This window comes from Rousettus aegyptiacus, unplaced genomic scaffold (genome assembly GCF_014176215.1).
Source record: "Rousettus aegyptiacus isolate mRouAeg1 unplaced genomic scaffold, mRouAeg1.p scaffold_m13_p_4, whole genome shotgun sequence".
Lineage (NCBI taxonomy): Eukaryota > Metazoa > Chordata > Mammalia > Chiroptera > Pteropodidae > Rousettus > Rousettus aegyptiacus.
Window position 1 is genome coordinate 134,914,447 of NW_023416307.1, and position 17,775 is coordinate 134,932,221.

Here is a 17,775-nt window from a genome sequence, read left to right on the forward strand (position 1 = left end):
TTTGCATTCAGTTGAACTAACAACTAAATGATCTGCCACACTGATCTGCCACCTTTCTATCCTCCTCAGTACAAGGAAACATAAGCATCTATGCACAGCAAATATCGCCAGTGATCTTTAAAACACAGATTTTGGAAAAGAAAAAATAAAAATAAATAAGGCATAGAACACTAAATGTATGACAAAGCTACTGACCAGTGATGTTTCCTAAACTCTGAGATTGTTGACAAATATTTACTTTCTTGATTCCCCTGATCTGAGTCTAACTCTTTCTCTACAGCTCTGTTATGTGATCAGATATACCATAGACTATGAGAGGCATGAGAAATTAATTATTGCCCACTTTACAATGAGCCCAGTTGAAACTTCGGCATCTTTCTCAACACGGTGTTCCAAGAGATCACTGACAATTGGTAGAAAGTGGCCAATGCAGTATATTTGAGGTTTTGGCATCAACTGTTTACCCCTCCCTGCATCTATATGCCCTTTGCCAAGTAATTTCTCATTTCCTTCCACTTCCACTCCTCTTGACTTCAGGATTGGCCATGTAACTTGCTTTGGCCAATGAGATGTTATTAAACTGATGCAAACATAGGCTTGAAATGTTCATTTGTGATGGTACTTCTGCCTCATTCTATTAGCCAAAGCAAATCATAAAAGTCAAGTGGGAAGAGACTGGAAAGGTACATGGAAAAGAACGTGGATACAGGGAAGGGCAAAAAATTGGAGTTAATAATAAAATCTGCCACCAACTTGATCACTGTTTTGTTTTGCTGCTGAGAGAGAATATAATGGAAATGTGTGTGCATAGTGGGGGAAGGTGGTTTAAATAAGATCCTCAGGGAAGGCTTCTCTCAGGGATAAGATTTGAAAGCTGGGAAGGAACCACAATTGCTGAAGGCTAGGGTAAGTGTGTTGCAGACCTAAGGGCCTCAATCAGCACACCCAGAATCTCTGTATCAACTGTAAAGAGGTACTCTCTCTCAAGAGTTGAATTTCAAGGGATACCCTTCCCTTGGGCTATCTGGCTTGACCAACAAAGGTAGCGCTGGATTTCAGTTCCCATTGACTGAGCTTTTTCAGATGGGAGCAGACAGAGAAGTCTCATGGTGCACTATGAGTTCTAGCAGAAGGCTTGCAAACATGATCAACTAAAAGTGTGTGTGTATATGTACATGTGTGTACATATACACACACTATCATAAAGATGAAACCCAAGGGCACTATAAACATGTGGGGTTGCTATACTTGTATGTGTCACCGCCCAATTTAAAGTTAAGAATCACTGCCCAATGATCAATCACTGATAAAATCAAAGACCTTTTGAAATAAAAATATATGTTCATGAGAAAAAACAATTCATTCTTTTAAGGTTATGTGTGTTGTTGGTAAAATGCATCTACAAGGTAAAGCATGTCATTTCTCAAGTCAAGGCAAGGACAGAAAACTATTTTTGTGAAACAAGCATTTAAGAAAGTACATGTAAAAAAAAAAAAAAAAGGAACTTCCTAATAGAGTTTTTTGAGATCATGAGAACCATCCTTTCATCCTGTAACTGGAAAATGGAATGAAAGTAGATTAGTGAAGCTGGGTCACAGCTCATCCCATTCCATGAATTGTCCAATCAGAGAATCACGATTGTCCCTAAGTACTGAGTGAAACCTGCTGGTTCTCCTTTCTATTTTAGCAATGTCTGGTTTCGTGTAATACTAGAAGTAAAAGAAAAAGGAGAAATGGAAGGCTAAAATTCTACGATGCTCCCTGGAACCACCCCAAATCTTAATTCGGGGGTTCATCGGAGATTCTGAAACTGTGTTAATGGATCCTGTTTCATGGAAGAGACAGAGGGGAGGGGAACTAAAAGAACGAACATTCGGAGAGATGAGGGAGAGGAAGTTGAGCATTCTGCAGTGACTAAGCAAGCAGCTGGTGTGTGGCTGGACAGCTTGAATTCTCTGCGGGTAGATTGGATATTTGGATGGAAGGGCATGAGTCGCTTGGCTTGGGCTTTCATTGTGAGCAGCAGGTGTTATAATGGGCAGCCTGAATAATTTTTTTTGAGGGGCTGGAGAGAGAACCAGACTTTTGCCATTGCTACTTTTGTAGCAAAACATTTTTTTCTATTGTTTCTAGTACATCCATTCTGAGCCTCATCTGATGGGGTTGGACAGAATTAAGCCATTTTAACAAAACTGGGCAGAATTGGGTATTTTAGGAGAGTCACGTTTGCATATTTGAATACTTTGGTTCTATTTTATCTTATGACCATAGGCTTTAAAATGAGCAACATTCTTTTCAAAGAATACTATTGTGTAAAAATGTCTTTATGTTTTTTTTTTTTTCTTTAAGAGAGGAAAAGACTATGTTTACCTGCATTGCTATTAATGCATTTGACAGATTTTGGAGTAGAGTCCATTGTTACCATGGGAGGTGTTTTTGCTACTAAAGACAGCTATTACTTCTTTTTATTTATTTACCTGTTCCCTTTTAAAGGCTTCTTGTGACTTACACACACTGATACTAGCTCCAAATTGTACAAAACAAAAATTCAGACAGTTTAAAAGTGAAATACAAAAAAAAAAAAAAGGAATGCTAGAAGTCTTTCCCACAGCTCCTCCTCTCCCCAGGGGGCCAAGTGCCCACATGGTGACCGCCACTGGGAAACACATTAAGTACTTCAAAGTCCAGCTGGCTTGCATGAGATGCCTAAGAAGGTTCTTGTGCATCTCACTCTTGCTCTCTGTAAATGGCCATTTTACTATACTGGCATTTCCTCCCAGAATCAGGTGGGAAGGATTGTCTCTGCGTGCCTGCTCCTTTTTGAACAGAATGCCCTTTGCAATTAATGAAGCAGTTGCCCATCCATAGCACAAGCCGGGCAAAGCAGCAGAGCATTGCTTGAGCACCAGGACGGAATGTCTCACTGGTTGGGTAATAGTGACAATCTGGGAACAGGCAGTGACTTATGTTGATCAGCATCTCTCCTGCCCAAACTGATGGCTGGGAAGCGAGCCCCTTGGCCCACAGAGAGGACAGAGTGTTCCCTCTCTAGATGGCTGCAGGGTGGGAAACACTGCTAATCTGAGCAACGTGAGCCCGTTAATCTTGGAATTATCTAAGAAAAGGCAATTGCCTGGCACTTCCTCAGCACACAAAGCAGGAGCCGCTATCAGTACTGCCATCAACAGTGTCTAATCGGACATAGGCTTTAGAACAGCTGAATAATGTACACGCAGATATCTGCTGGTCCCAGAGATGCCCACTATCGGAGTTCCAGATGAAAGTGGAAATGCACAGAGATGCAAGGAGACTGATTAAAAGCTTTACACAAGTTATTCTCAAACTTTGGTTGGAGAGATTATTAAAACACACATCCCTGGGCCCTTCTCTGAGAATTCTGAATCAGTAGGTCTAGAGTGGGGCCTGAGCCTTTGACTTTCTGACAAACCCCCAGGAGGTGTCCATGTTGCCAGTGCGGGCACCACAGGTCGAGATGCACTGCTGAGCACTGTCGAGGCTTCAGAGTTAGTTCCCAGGAAGTTTCACCTCTGCCTGGAGATGTCCTGGAACCTCTGGAATTTCTGACCACTCGTCTTTGAGCTCTAGTCCAACTGCTGCTTCATAAATGGCACAATGATTATCAGGTTCGAAGCCAAAGAAATCTGAAAAAAAACACGTTTATTAGGCGCCTACTATTGTTCTCCAATGACAGGATTTGTCCAGTGTATCAAGAGGTACCACTAGTAGAGGTGGAGAACAGGCAACAGAGAAAGGAAGAGAGTGCGAGAGAGAGAGGAGATGGGGTGGGGGGTGCTCTAAACTGTTTGGTTAGATCTGTATTTTATTCTAAAACGATGGAGTTTTAAAAAGTTCTCTCTCTGTTTCTCAGAGAAAGATGTTGGTTTAAACAAAAATGATGAGGGAATCCTATCCAGGTCCCTGAGGAGTTAAACACAGGCCACTTGGCATTTACACACCTAACGAATGTTGATGATTTTGAGAAGATCCCTTGATACTGAAAACCGAGGTGTGCATTGCTTCCTGCTGCAGCCAGGCAGCTGGAACATTTGACTGACTCAATAATAATTATCCCAGTAGTGTTCTCAGGTAACTCCTGTGGAATTACTGGCTCCGCACTCAGTTCCCCTACCCCCAATTACTTTTATTCTTGACACTATTTAAAATAATGTTTAAAGAAATATTATACGTATAAGTAAAATCAAATGTTTATGACCCATGTTATATAGTAACTACAATCCAGATAATTATGGAGTCAAGTGCAGTTTCCAAAAGTGTACAATAAAATTATTAGATGTATAAATAAGCTTGATTGCACTATCACACTATGAACATAGAGGATAAAAGTATCAAACTCTTAACTTACTTGAGAGTCATCCTTCAACACATTTCTTTGTCTAGCTAAATTGTGAATGTGTATATACGTGTTTTGAAATCCTACAACAAATCAAGAGAAGTTTGATTTGATCAAATATTATTGTATTAGGTCAGGGTAGGCCTGGTAATTTTGCAGTTACAGATGGCTCCCAAAATCTCATGGCTCACACTACATGCCCAATGCTGGTCCGCTCTGCTCATTAGAGTCACTCAGGGACTGCGCTAATGGATAGTCTATTTTGATGTGTGTTGTACAAATTAGAAAGACAGGGAATGGGCAAGGGCCAGGGTCTCACACCAGCAATTAAGTGATTTTGCCCAAATGTGACACATGTCATTTCTGACCACAATCAACAAGCCCCCTGACTGACCAAGAAGCAGTAATGGCCTTGCCCATAGGGGAAATCGGATATTAGTAAACAGTAGAAAGGTCGACCTCAAGTGGACTCTGTATAACAGTTTGAATATGAAGGAAAGAAGATGGAAATTTTTTGTTATTGTACAAAGTACAAGTGCATGTCGGTTTCTTGTCTTGAATCCAGGCCTGACTAAAGCCTTCTCTTAGAGAAGGTCAGGTCTCTTTTTGGAAAATGGTGTAATGAACCATTAGAACAATCACTTTAAGAGTAATGATTTAGACCACCAGGGTAAACTTCTTACGCTATTAGTCTATAAGATGTGGTGGGAGGTGCACTATATGGGAATGAGATCATGATTCCAGCCTCGTATCTACCACTCTGTAGACAAATTGCCTCATCACCTCTGTATATGAAGTGGTTAGATGAAACAATTGCTTAGCTTCCTTTCAGTCCCAAGATTCAGTGATTCTATGAATTATAAGTTTCATTTAAATTTATATAATATTGACCATAATGTGGGCTGGTGGATAAAAGAGATACTGGGAAATATTAATGATAATAACACAGGTCTTATAATGGAGCATATATAAGTTATGTAATGAATTCCCTTTAATATTATATATTTCTTTTTAATGCTGGAGTTGAGTTATCACCCCAAACCAACTGAAATACCAAGATTACAGGGAGCAGAGCAGTGATGATTAATTGTAAAGGACAGAGACTCTGGCTTTTCACCTGCCTGGTCTCTGTAGTTTTCAGGGTCCTGTCTATTTGGATCGATGGTTTGCTAATTACAAACTGTCTTTGGAAGGCTCCAGCATACTCTCTGGTGATTCATGGTTTGCATTGATTTTCACATAAGCTAAGATGCAGTTGCACAATTTAAGCACTTGGAAATTGGTCATCAATGAATTATTTTGGACTTAATAGATTTGGTAACACTTGAAGACTCCTTATGTTTTGATTTTTGGATTATACTGCCTAACATAGTGAGAGCTGCTGCTTGTGTACTATTTATCTACATTTATTAAAAAAAAAAAAAAGATAGGCTCTGATTTATGGCTGGACCTCTATAGGCAGTCTGAGATGAAATAAAGTCTAAAAATTAGTTCAGTTTGCCCCAGGCTACTTATTCAGAAAACATTTATCTTACTTAGACCCGAAGTTGGCCCTGTTAGTGAAGTGATCTTCCTCTTAAATCAAGAGTCCTCTGTACTGTGATTGGGCCTCAGTCACCAAACTAGAAACTACACTGAGTCATAAGTGTTAATTCAAGAAAAACTGCAATCACTAGGTTGTCTAACAGGTATCTGGAGTGAATGATCTAAAACAATGCTTTTATATATATATTTTTGAGTACTAGAAAGCACTGTGTAGTTGATAAATATGGAACTTGATCTAGCTGACGTGCAGTTCCTGAAGTAGCACTCTGACTTCCAAACCTTCTGATATTAGAAGCTAGTCAGAGGCAACTTGGTGTCATGCTAGGGCACTAAGGAACACATTTAGGAGCTCCTCCAGAAACAATAATAGTCTTGCTGCTTTGGAACTGCATCTTGGCATATTGGTCAAGAGCCTGAACTTTAGAGGCTGTATTTTGAGACCTAGATCCATCTTGAACTCTTTCATTTATTATTGGCATTACCTCTAATTCTTTAATCTTGTTTCTTTATATGCAAAATCAAGATAATTATACCTAACTTAAGGAGCTCTCCTGAGGAGAAAATGAGAGTATGGAAATTAATAGGTGGCTTGGCATATAGTAAGCACATAATAAATGTTTTCTCCTTCTTTTCCTTTTAATAAGCCACACGTCTTATTCAGGGCTGAACATTTTAATAAATTAATGGGAAAATTGATTCTGGAGTTGACCAGTCATTGGTGTGCTGATATCTGGTTTTACATTCTAAATACAAGAAATAATTCATACACAAAAGAAAAGAACACAAAAAAAGCAAATATCGCAGATAGAAAAAACATTATTTCATTCATCAAATTTATTTCTCTATTTATAACTTAAATGTCACTTGTCTGAATATCCCCAAATCTTCCAGTAATGTGGGATCACTCTTTCTTGAATGCTTAAACAAGAATTATTTGGATCCATCTTACAAATACATCTCTGTGGAGATTCTTAGGCTCTGATTGTTTCATTCAAATAACTCTTATTTCCTGTTTCTATTGAAGTCTTCAAATCTTTCATATTTCTCCTCCAGTGATTGGTTTTTTCTCTCTACCTAAACACAACCTCTTGACTATCTCTAAAGTATCCCTCCCTTATGAACATATAGAGATAGTAAAACACGACATCAGTTTAAAACTATGCCCAACACATCCTTATTCTTGCAAGTCATTACTGCGATGGTTAGTTTTATATGCCAATTTGCCTAGGCCATAATATCCGGTTATTCAATAGAGTGCTAGGTATTGCTATGAAGGTATTTTGTAGATTGGTTAACAATTGCAATCAGTTGACTTCAAGTAAAGGAGATTTTCCTCAAGAATGTGAGTGGGCCTTGTCCACTCAGTTGAAAGGTCTTAAGAGTAAAACTAAGGTTTCCCCGAGAAGGAAGAAATTCTGCCTAAAGTGAAACATGAGCTCTTGCCTGATGGTCTAATTTAACTATTAGCCCTATCTCACAATTGTATAGCCAATTATTTGAAATAAATTCTCTCTCTCTCTCTCTCTCTCTCTCTCTTTCTTTCTCTCTCTCTCTCATTTATCTATCATCTATCACCCATCTATCTATCCATCCATCCATCTATCCATCCATCCATCCATCCATCCACCTATCCATCTATCTATATTACTGTTTTTGTTTCACCGGAGAACTTTAACTACTGATACAGGCTCTGCTCCCACTTGAAATTTCTCACCCATCTTATTTTCTCTCACAAGTCAGGTTTTAGAGAAAAGCACTAATGGCAATACATTGTAACACTTGTTATCAGGCATAATACTGGCTACCAGTTAGTTAGCACTGGTATGGACCAGACAAGTCATTATTTTTGTACTCTAATACCTACCTTTATTCAACCACCTCTCTGTGGACAGGTCATATACATCAAGATTATATGCATTTCAACCAGATGAAATAATTTTGGAGAAACCCTTGTTGGGATCTCTTACTGAAAAACATCCCCAAGTGGATGGCTTTAGTACCAGAAACTTTATTCATTTCTTCAGACAAAGGATTTGTAATAGACAATGCTTTGGAGGAAATAAACTGGGAGAGCAACAATAATTCAGCTGCTAGGACACCCAAATTTTATAAAAACGTTCTTGATTGATAGGCAAAAAAGAACGACCAAAATTTTTAATAAGTGCAGTCTTGAAAATTGTCCCTAGGGATCAGACCCGGATGTAGTTCCTCGGTGGGGGGTCACTGGGCACCTGCAGAAGATGGTACGAAAAGAGTGAGAAGAAAAGTGGGAGTCTGCCAAAGGAAGTGTCAACTCCTTCACACTTGAACTGGTTCCAATCGCACCTGTTCCCTTTAGGGGAAGCCTTTCCATTAAACAATGATTGTGACGACTTGGCAGGCAGACTGAGTTTGGATGCAGGTAGATTATCAAAAGAATTTTTTTTCTTAATAGCTATACCTTCTTCTGCACTGCAAAATATTTTCTATGCTTCTGCCTTCTTTCTCCAGTGTCTCATAGGAAGGAAAAAGGTGATCATCTTCAGTGTAATGTCAGTTCCTCCAATTGTTCCTTTGACCTCATCATCTTCACTTGTTTTCTCAAGGATTTTTTCCATCTCCTTTCTCTGCCTTTTCCCCAATCTTGGGTCTTCCTTCTCTTGTGTACCTGTCTCCTTCATTTTAATAATAAAAAAAAGACAGAAAGAGAAAGAAAGAAAGAAAGAAAGAAAGAAAAGAAAGAAAGAAAGAAAGAAAGGAAGGAAGGAAGGAAGGAAGGAAGGAAGGAAGGAAGGAAGGAAGAAAGAAGGAAGGAAAAGAAAAATCTTTCCCACGTTTTGCTGCTGTCTTCTCAGCTCACTGTAAAATGTTTATATTTTCTATCTCCATCTCCTCACTGTCCTTAACTTAAAGCAATGAAACTTCTACACATCTCATTGTACTAGAACTCTCCAAGTATTCTTTCAACCAGTTGTGGAAAAACAATAGTTTTTTTCCACTCCTGTCTTAGCAATCAGATCATCTGGCCACAAAGTACTCGACATCTTTTCTCACTTGGCATCCTTGACACTTGCTATTTTTCTTCATCTCCCTTTTACTAGTTGCACTTTCTCTTTCCATCCCCTAAATGTCAATACACTCAAACTTTAGATCTTACTTTTGTGTAATTGTATTTAGTCAAGATTTATTCTTTCATCAAGACATCATCAACTTCAAATAAATGTTTCTGACTTCTGGTATAGAACATGCTTCAAAATTGCATTTCCACAAAAGTCTCTGGCTTCCTACTGGTTGTTTCTACTTGGAAGTCTTTCTGTCATATCAACACTTAGAGTATCTGCAAACAAAAGGTTTATCCATATTCACAAATAGAATCTTTCCACAAATATTTTTTACCCAGTTACTAGAGTTACAGACATTGGAGTCCCTCCATCTTTACCAACAAAATCTTTGTGAGTCTTTCTTCATGACTTCTGTAGTAGTCTTTCGCTTTATTTCCCCCTCATCATTCCATCTCCAATCTTTAGCAAATAAATCTAGATTATAGTCCTGCTCCTTCTCGCTACTCTGTCCAACAAACTGATGACAGAGAAATTATGTTGCATTGTCATTTTTTTTTTTTTTGCCAGTTATTCTCTCCTTCATAGCGATGCTTAAAGAATGAGGTGCAATTTCCTTCCCCTTATACTCGGTACCCTCTCCTACTCAATTCTAATATTAAAATTCCATGTTACAGTGACCTGTGTACATTGAATGACACATTATTATTTTGCATTTCATTCTTTAAGCATGATATTTTTACTTCTTTGAGACACTTTCTTCCTGTTCTTTCTTCCTATTAATCCTTTGGTGCCCACTTAAGATTTTGATGCATTTGTCTGCTGCAGTTGCCAATAGGTGCCATCTTTTCTGAATTTCTGAAATATTTCTAAGCATAAAATTGTTTTTACCTAAATTTGTTTATTTCGGTGTCTGCCTTGCTGAACAAAACTTAAGCTCTTTAAAGTCAGAGAGTAGTTCTCTGATTTATAAATCTCTAATAGCTAAAAGAATATTTGTTGCTCTTGATGGAAGGAGTCTTCAAAAACTATTTCTACAACAAAAAGGAAGCGACATTTCATAGTGGTTAACAGTGCAGGTTTTAGACTTGGGTTTGTACTTCAACTCTGCTATGCATAAGTTTTGTGACCTTGGTCATGTTATTTCAACTAGCTAAGTCTTCTCTGAAAAATGCGTATAATAATAGTACCTGCCTCAAATGGTAAGAATGGAAGGGATAATATATGTAAAGTGTTCAGCATACTGCCTGGCACATATTAAGGAGACAATAAATGTTAGCCATTTTATAGTAGGTACTCAATACATATATGATGAAGGACTGAATTAGTATTGTATCGCTGAATTAGAAAATTATACACTTTATAATTTTAACATGTTCTTCAAGTCCTATTTCCACATTATTTTATCAACACTTGAAAGACTAAAATGAATTAAATGTATATTGCTGAATGACTTTTTACCAGGCTTGGGCTGGGAAAAGTCAGTAATATTTATTCAGTCACTGTTGAGTGTACAATGCTGTGGGAAGCTTATAGTGCTTTGGGGTATAGATTAGACTGACTCCATATTTCAGTAGAAAAGGCAGATTGGAGAAATTTGAGTTTTGACTCCATTAATAACTAGGTTGCTGATTTAAAGGGTTGCTTTACCTCTGTGAGTTTTAGCTTTTTAGCCTTTCTGAAAGGTAGTAAGAATTAACTAAAAAAATATTTAAATATTATATTCTGTGAATAAAAATGCTTTGTGATCGATGCCCTTACTTGAATATTTTACCTTTAAAAGATCTATAATTTAATTTTTAATAGGTTTAAAATGATTTTAGACTGGGTAAAAAGAGTAAAGTAAAAGCACAAAAATAAAATGTTAAAAGTAAAAAAACAAACAAATAAATAAAATGATTTTAACTGATTTTATTATTTGAAAAATATATTTTCTTCTGCTTTCTATAAGTCTGGGTCTTTGGTTTGTTTTTTTTTTTCATGTTAATGCAATATTAAAGTAACAATTACTGTGTGCCAGGAATTGTGCTAGGCATACATGAATACATGCACTCATAGGCAGCATGATGGTGTTTACTTAAAGTATTTATTAAAGTGTTAAGTGGACACAGAAAAAGGAGTAACTAAACCAAACACAGGCAGATACTGTATGATCTTCCTTATATAGAAAATCTAAAACAGGCGAACTCATAAAAGCAGAAAGCAGAATGGCGATTGCCAGGGACCAGTGGTGGGAAAGGGAAAAGAGGAGATGTTGGTCAAGTCGTACAAAGTTTCAGTCATGCATGTGCATGAGTTCTGAAAATCTAATATACAGCATGGTGATGATAGTTAATACTGTACTATATATTTAAAATTTGCTCAGAGAATAAATCTTAACTCTTCTCACTATATATAGATATAAACACAATGTCAATTGTGTAGAGGGGGCGAGTAAGTTATTTAGCTTGAATATGGTGATCTTTTCACAATGTACACATGTATCAAAACATTGAGTTGTAAACCTTAAATATATACACGTTTATACGTCAAAGATATTTCGATAAAGTTGTTTTGAAAAAAGAGTATAATTAATTCTACCTTTAGAGGAAAGTAGCAAAACTATAAGGATTGAACATTTTCCAGGGCTTTATAGGTTAAGTAATAATTTGCCAGATACGCATGTGGGTGGGTATGTTTGATAGTCATAACAGTGTAAGCAAAGGCAGGGAGGCTTGAAAGTGCTATTGTATTCATGAAATCAAGGATACTCTGCTACAAGTATAGCACTGAAGACCATATGTGTGTTAGAGGCAATGGCATGTAGGGGTCAGCTCACACAAGCTCACTCATGGGAGCCAACTGTCCGCATCTCTTCCTATCTTTGCATTCACTGATACCACGTTGGTAGCTTGAAATTAGCCATTGTGGAAATATTTACACCTGAAAAATTTGCAAACACTGAAAAACATGTTTTGTTTTTATTGTGTTGTTGCTATTGTTGTTATTTTCCTTAGAGCTGATTGTGAAACATTCAGCAGCACAAAGCTTGTTAGAAGTAACAGTTTTGACAAGGTTAGTCTGAAAAGTTACATAAGGTGATATTGTAAATGGCTTGGTAAGATAAGTGAAGGAGGTTGACCTTTAAATAAACGTCATTTATAATGTATACTAACATGGAGTATTTGGTTGGCAAAACCGCTAAAGAAAAATAAAACCTTGCAAAGGGGTAACACAAATATATCTAAACAAAAATCTGATTTTGAGGGCAAATGGTTATAAACTGTAGATATTGGCAATGCTCAGGGTAAGAAATAAAAGCATTTAGAAAATACTTGGTTACCTTATCAGCCAAAATAAAATGTTCTCTGCAGTTATAAGAATTCTAAGAGCCGTTTTGACTATGTAAACACTTCTTGGTACTGCCGACATTTCCTCTTGACAACACTTCATCTTTTCGGCAATAACAGGTAAACACTGAACCTATAAAATTATTTCTGAAAAACCTTTTGTCCTTGTGCTCCTTTTAGAAAAAAGTGACTGGTGGAGACTTCAATATGTAATAAGGAAGTGTACTAAAGTGTCGAAGTGGCAAATTAGGCAGCTTCCTTTAAATAGATGATCAATCACAGTTCTATGGGGTTTGTGTTCTTGAAACAAAATAGTCAATGAGAGCAAGCTAATTACTGAACTAATCTTGAATATGTTTCAACTCTGTGATACAATCTGAAAGGAAGACCAAGAATACAAAGAGATCAAAGTAAAAAGCAGAAAAAAAATTTTTTAATTCTACAGAAGAAAATGATACAAGTTTTTACATGTCAATATTGATTTTTATTAATGGATAATATCTTTTAAAGTCCAGTTTTGAGTAAACTGTCAATCAGAACAAATGCACTTATTGAGTGCTTATTATATGCCAAGATTTGTTCCACAAGCTTTACATGTGTTCTCTTGTTTGATATTCTCAGAAACTCTATAATGTAGATTATTCTTATTATCCCTATTTTGCTATGAAGAATTAGAGGCACAATTTCAAAAGAAGAGTAAGTGGCAGATCCAGGATGCAAACCTAGGTCGTCTATATCAGCAGCAGCAGCAGCAGCAGCACTGCTCTTAACTAACTACCACACTATAATATAGTGTTTTCTCAGAGTGTGAGTCTTAGAACAGTAGCAGCCCTACCTGGAGACTTGTTAGAAATGCAGATTTTATAACAAAAGGAAAGCCGGAAATTTCACAAATACATGGTAATTAAAAAAGAAAAATGTCTGAACAACCAATAGATCAAAGGAGAAATCAAAAGGATAACTTAAAAAATATCTTGAGACAAACGATAATGGAAACGTAAAATATAAAACATGTGGGATGCAGTAAAAGTAGATCTAAGAGCTGATTTTTATAGCAATAAATGCATATATTAAGAGAAAAAGCTTCATCTATGGCCATGCTATCCTGAGCATGCCAAATCTCATCTGATCTCAGAAGCCAAGCAGGGTTGGGCCTGTTTAGTATTTGGATGGGAGACCACCTAGGAAGACCGGGTGTTGTAGGCTTTTTTTTTTTTTTTTTAAAGATCTCATATAAACAGCCTAATGCTATACCTCAAGGAACTAAAAAAATGACGAGTAAAGAAATTGAATCAATAATAAAAAACCTCCCAACAAGAAAAAGTCTAGGGCTAGAATGCTTCAGTGGTGCTTTCTACCAAACTTTTAAAGAAGAATTAATGCCGAGCCTTCTCAATGCTTCCAAAAATTAAAAAGGAGGGTCAAAATTAAGTTAAACACTCTCAAACACATTTTATGCAGCCGGCATTCCCCTTATACCAAAGCCAGGTAAGGACACTATAGGAAAAGAAAACAAGCCAAAATTCCTGATGAATATAGCTAAAAAATTTCTCAACAAAATAGTCACAAAATTTATTCAACAATACGTTAAAAGGAAAATACAGCATGATCAAATGAGATTCATTCCTAGGATGCAAGGGTGGCTTAGTATACACAAATCAATAAATGCAAAACATCAAATTAATAAAATGAAAGATAAAAATCATATGATCCGTTCAATAGGTATGGAAAAATCATTTGACAAAATTTTATATCTATTTATGATGAAAACTCTCAATAAATTGGGTATATAAGGAATGTACCTCAACAAATAAAGGCCATCTTTGACAAGCCCACAGCTAACATCATACTCATTGAAATATAATCATCTAATTTGGAAAGAAAAAGGAAAATTGTCTGCTCTCAGATGACATAATCTTGTATATAGAAAACCTTAAAGACTGCACCAGAAAACTATTAGAATTAATCCACAAATTCGATAAAGTTGTAGGATACAAAATCAACATACAGAAATTAGATGTGTGTCTATACACTAACAATGAAATATCTGAAAAAGAAATAAAGAGGACAATCTAATTCATAATAACATCAAAAACAATAAAGTATTTAGGAATAAATTTTGCCATGGAAATAAAAATATCTGTATACTGAAAACTATAAGAAACTACAAGATGTTTATGGCATAAATTGAAGACAGAAATAAACGAAAGAAATTCTAAGTTCATGGATTGGAAGAATTAATATTGTTAAAATATCCATGTTATCCAAAGCCATCTATGGACTCAATGTAAACCCTGTCAAGATTCCAATGACTTTTTTACAGAAATAGAAAAAAATCCTAAAATTCGTATGAAACAACAAAACACCCTAAGTAGGCAAAACAATGCTGAGAAAGAAAAACAAAGCGAGTGAATTACAATTCTTGATTTCAAACTATATTACAAAGCTGTAGTAATCAAAAAACTATTGTATTGGCATAAAAACAGGCACAGAGATCAATGAAACAGAAATGAGAAACCAGAAATAAACCCATGCACACACAGTGAACTATTTGACAAGGGAGACAAGAACATTCAATGGGCAAAGAATAAATGATGTTGGGAAAACTGGGTCTTCTTACACACACACACACACACATACACAAAAAAGGAAACTGGATCCTTCTTTTAAACCACTCACAACTGTTAACTCAAAATGGATTACAGACAAAACGCAACACCTGAATCCACAAAACTACTAGAAAAAAAAAACAGAAAAAAACTACTTGACAATGATCATGGAAATACCTTTTTAGATATGACACCAAAAGCACAAGCAGCAAAAGCAAAAATAAATAAATGGGGATACATCTAACTAAAAAGCTATTGCACGGCAAAAGAAATGACCAACAAAATGAAAATGGCGAAAATATTTGCAAATTACATATGTGATAAGGGGTTAATATACAAAATATATGAGGAAATATAATTCAGTAACATAAAACAAATAATCCAAATGGGCAAAGGATCTGAATAGACATTTATCCAAAGATATTCACGTGACCACAGGTACATGAAAAAATGGTCAACATTACTAATGATCAGGAAAATGCAAATCAAACCACAACGAGATACCACCACACACCTGTTAAAATGGCTATTATCAAAAAGACTAGAGATAACCAGTGCTGACAAAGATCTGGAGAAAAAAGAGCACGTGTTCTCTGTTGGTAGGAATGTACTGATATGACCACTACAAATAAAAGTATGGAGACTCTTCCAAAATTAAAAATAGAAATACTGTATGATCTACAAGTTTCACTTCTGAATACATATTTGAAGAAAATGAAATCACTATATCAAAGATATATCTGTACCCCAGTGTTCATTGCAGCATTATTTACAATAGCCAAGACATGGAAATAACCTAAGTGTCCATCGATGGATAAATGGATAAAGAAAATTATATATGTATATATATATATAAAATATTATTCATTCATAAAAAAAATAAGAAAATCCTGCCATTTTTGACAACATGGATAAATCTTGAGGGTATTATGCAAAGTAAAATAAGCTAGACAAAGAAAGACAAATACTGTATCTATCTCACTTATATGTAAAATCTAAAAAACTAAACTCATAGAAATGCAGTAGATTGGTGGTTGCTAGAGGTTGGAAGAGGATGGGTGAAGGTGGTTTAGGGGCACAAACTTCCAGTTATAAGATGAATAAGTTCTAGAGATGTCATGTACAGCATGGTGGCTATAGTTAATGATACTGTATTGTGTACTTGTAATTTGCTGAGAGAGTAAATGTTAAAAGTCCTTAACACACACACAATTGTAATTATTTGAGATGATAGATGCACTATCTAACTTATCGTAGTAATCTTTTTGGAATATATACATATATCGACTCATCGATTTGTATACCTTAAACATATACCATGTTATATGTCAACTATAGCTCAATAATGCTGAGAAAAATGAAAAATAAGGAACAAACAACAACAAAGCCACCTCAGTTTGAACTATGTGACTATTGAAAAGAAAAAGAAAAATATGCAGGTTTTTAGGCCTCGCCTTAGACTCACTGAATCAGAAAATCTGTAGTGGGGCACATAATCTGGAATTTTAACAAACTTGTTATGTGATTCTGTTTCCTGCTGAAGTTTGAGAACCACTTCTCTATAATATACAGCCTTTACTGTCAGTTTTAAGGATAACTAATGTTCTAATGAAAGTGGTCTTATATTAAACATGGGAATGCATGTCATAATAAAGGTATGATCAGAAAAGTTTCATGTATGTTGGAAAAACAAGAATTGACACTATTCTACTTCCACTATGACTGTGCACTTCACATTTCACAGTCAGAAACAAACAAACAAACAAACAAACAAACAAACAAACACATTTCACCCTGAAACAAACCAAATCACCTTGATTGGTACAGGCAGGTCCCTAATAAAATAAAGACTTTACTATTTCCCATTGTCCTGGACTCTCTAAAAAAGGAAAACATTTGATCCTTGCCTTTGCCTATGCTAATGTCTGAAGATATATCCTTGTTGAATATGATAACCATCTTAGAAATGATCAGAATAATATAAATTCATTTATATTGGTAATTTTTGTGTGTGTTTTAAAATGCTTGCTATATATTTTATTTGGTGAGCCGGGTCTTCTGCTCCATTTTTTAAATTGCTTCATAATAAACCACCCCAAACTTAGCAGTTTAAACAATTTATTATCATCAATTATGGTACTGTAGGTTGACCAGGCTAAGCCAGGTGGTTCTCATTTGAGGTCTCATTTGGAGGCTTTACTGGGCTGGATGTCCAAGATGGCCTGCTTACATGTATGACAGTTGATGCTGGCTGTTTGCTGAGAGCTCAGTGGGGGCTGCTGACCATTGCTTTTATACATGGCCTCTCTATGTGTCTCAGATACCTCACATCACAGTAGGTAGATGGCAAAAGATGTTGTCCCAAATGCAAGTATTCTGAGAACCCCAAGTAGAAGCTGAAAGATTTCTAATAATTTACATTTAGACATCCAAGAACATAATTGCTCCCACACTAAGGACAGCTCAGATTCTAGGGGTTAGAAATTAAACTCAGTTTCTCATGTGAGGAGCAGAAGGTAAATAAAGTAAGAAAATGACCAGATGGGGGCCATCTTTGTAGACTACCATAGACTCCATTGCACTCTTTGCAAGTAAGTATTTTCTTTTCAGTTCTTAATATACCTTTCTCTCAGTTTTCCTATGACAAATATGATCCTTCACCTAAGTGTTAAAATTCAGCAAGTGTTCACCATTATCAAGGACTGTGTCACCTAAGATTTTAGCCTTCTGGCAAGCCAACATTATTCTGCCACAGTTGCATGAATGATGGTAGAAAACATGAGATAGCTGGCTCAGAGACAAATGACAGCTTATTACTCCTAACAATAGACGTAGCCAGCACATCAGCATATTTCTCCTCTGGTTCCTTGAACCCCAATTCC

The 17,775-nt window shown here is 36.2% G+C and overlaps 1 pseudogene; it reads left to right on the top strand.

The window, feature by feature from the left end:
* The first annotated feature begins 13,371 nt into the window (after positions 1-13,371).
* Positions 13,372-13,490, top strand: LOC118601952 (annotated as a pseudogene).
* Positions 13,491-17,775: the final 4,285 nt, after the last annotated feature.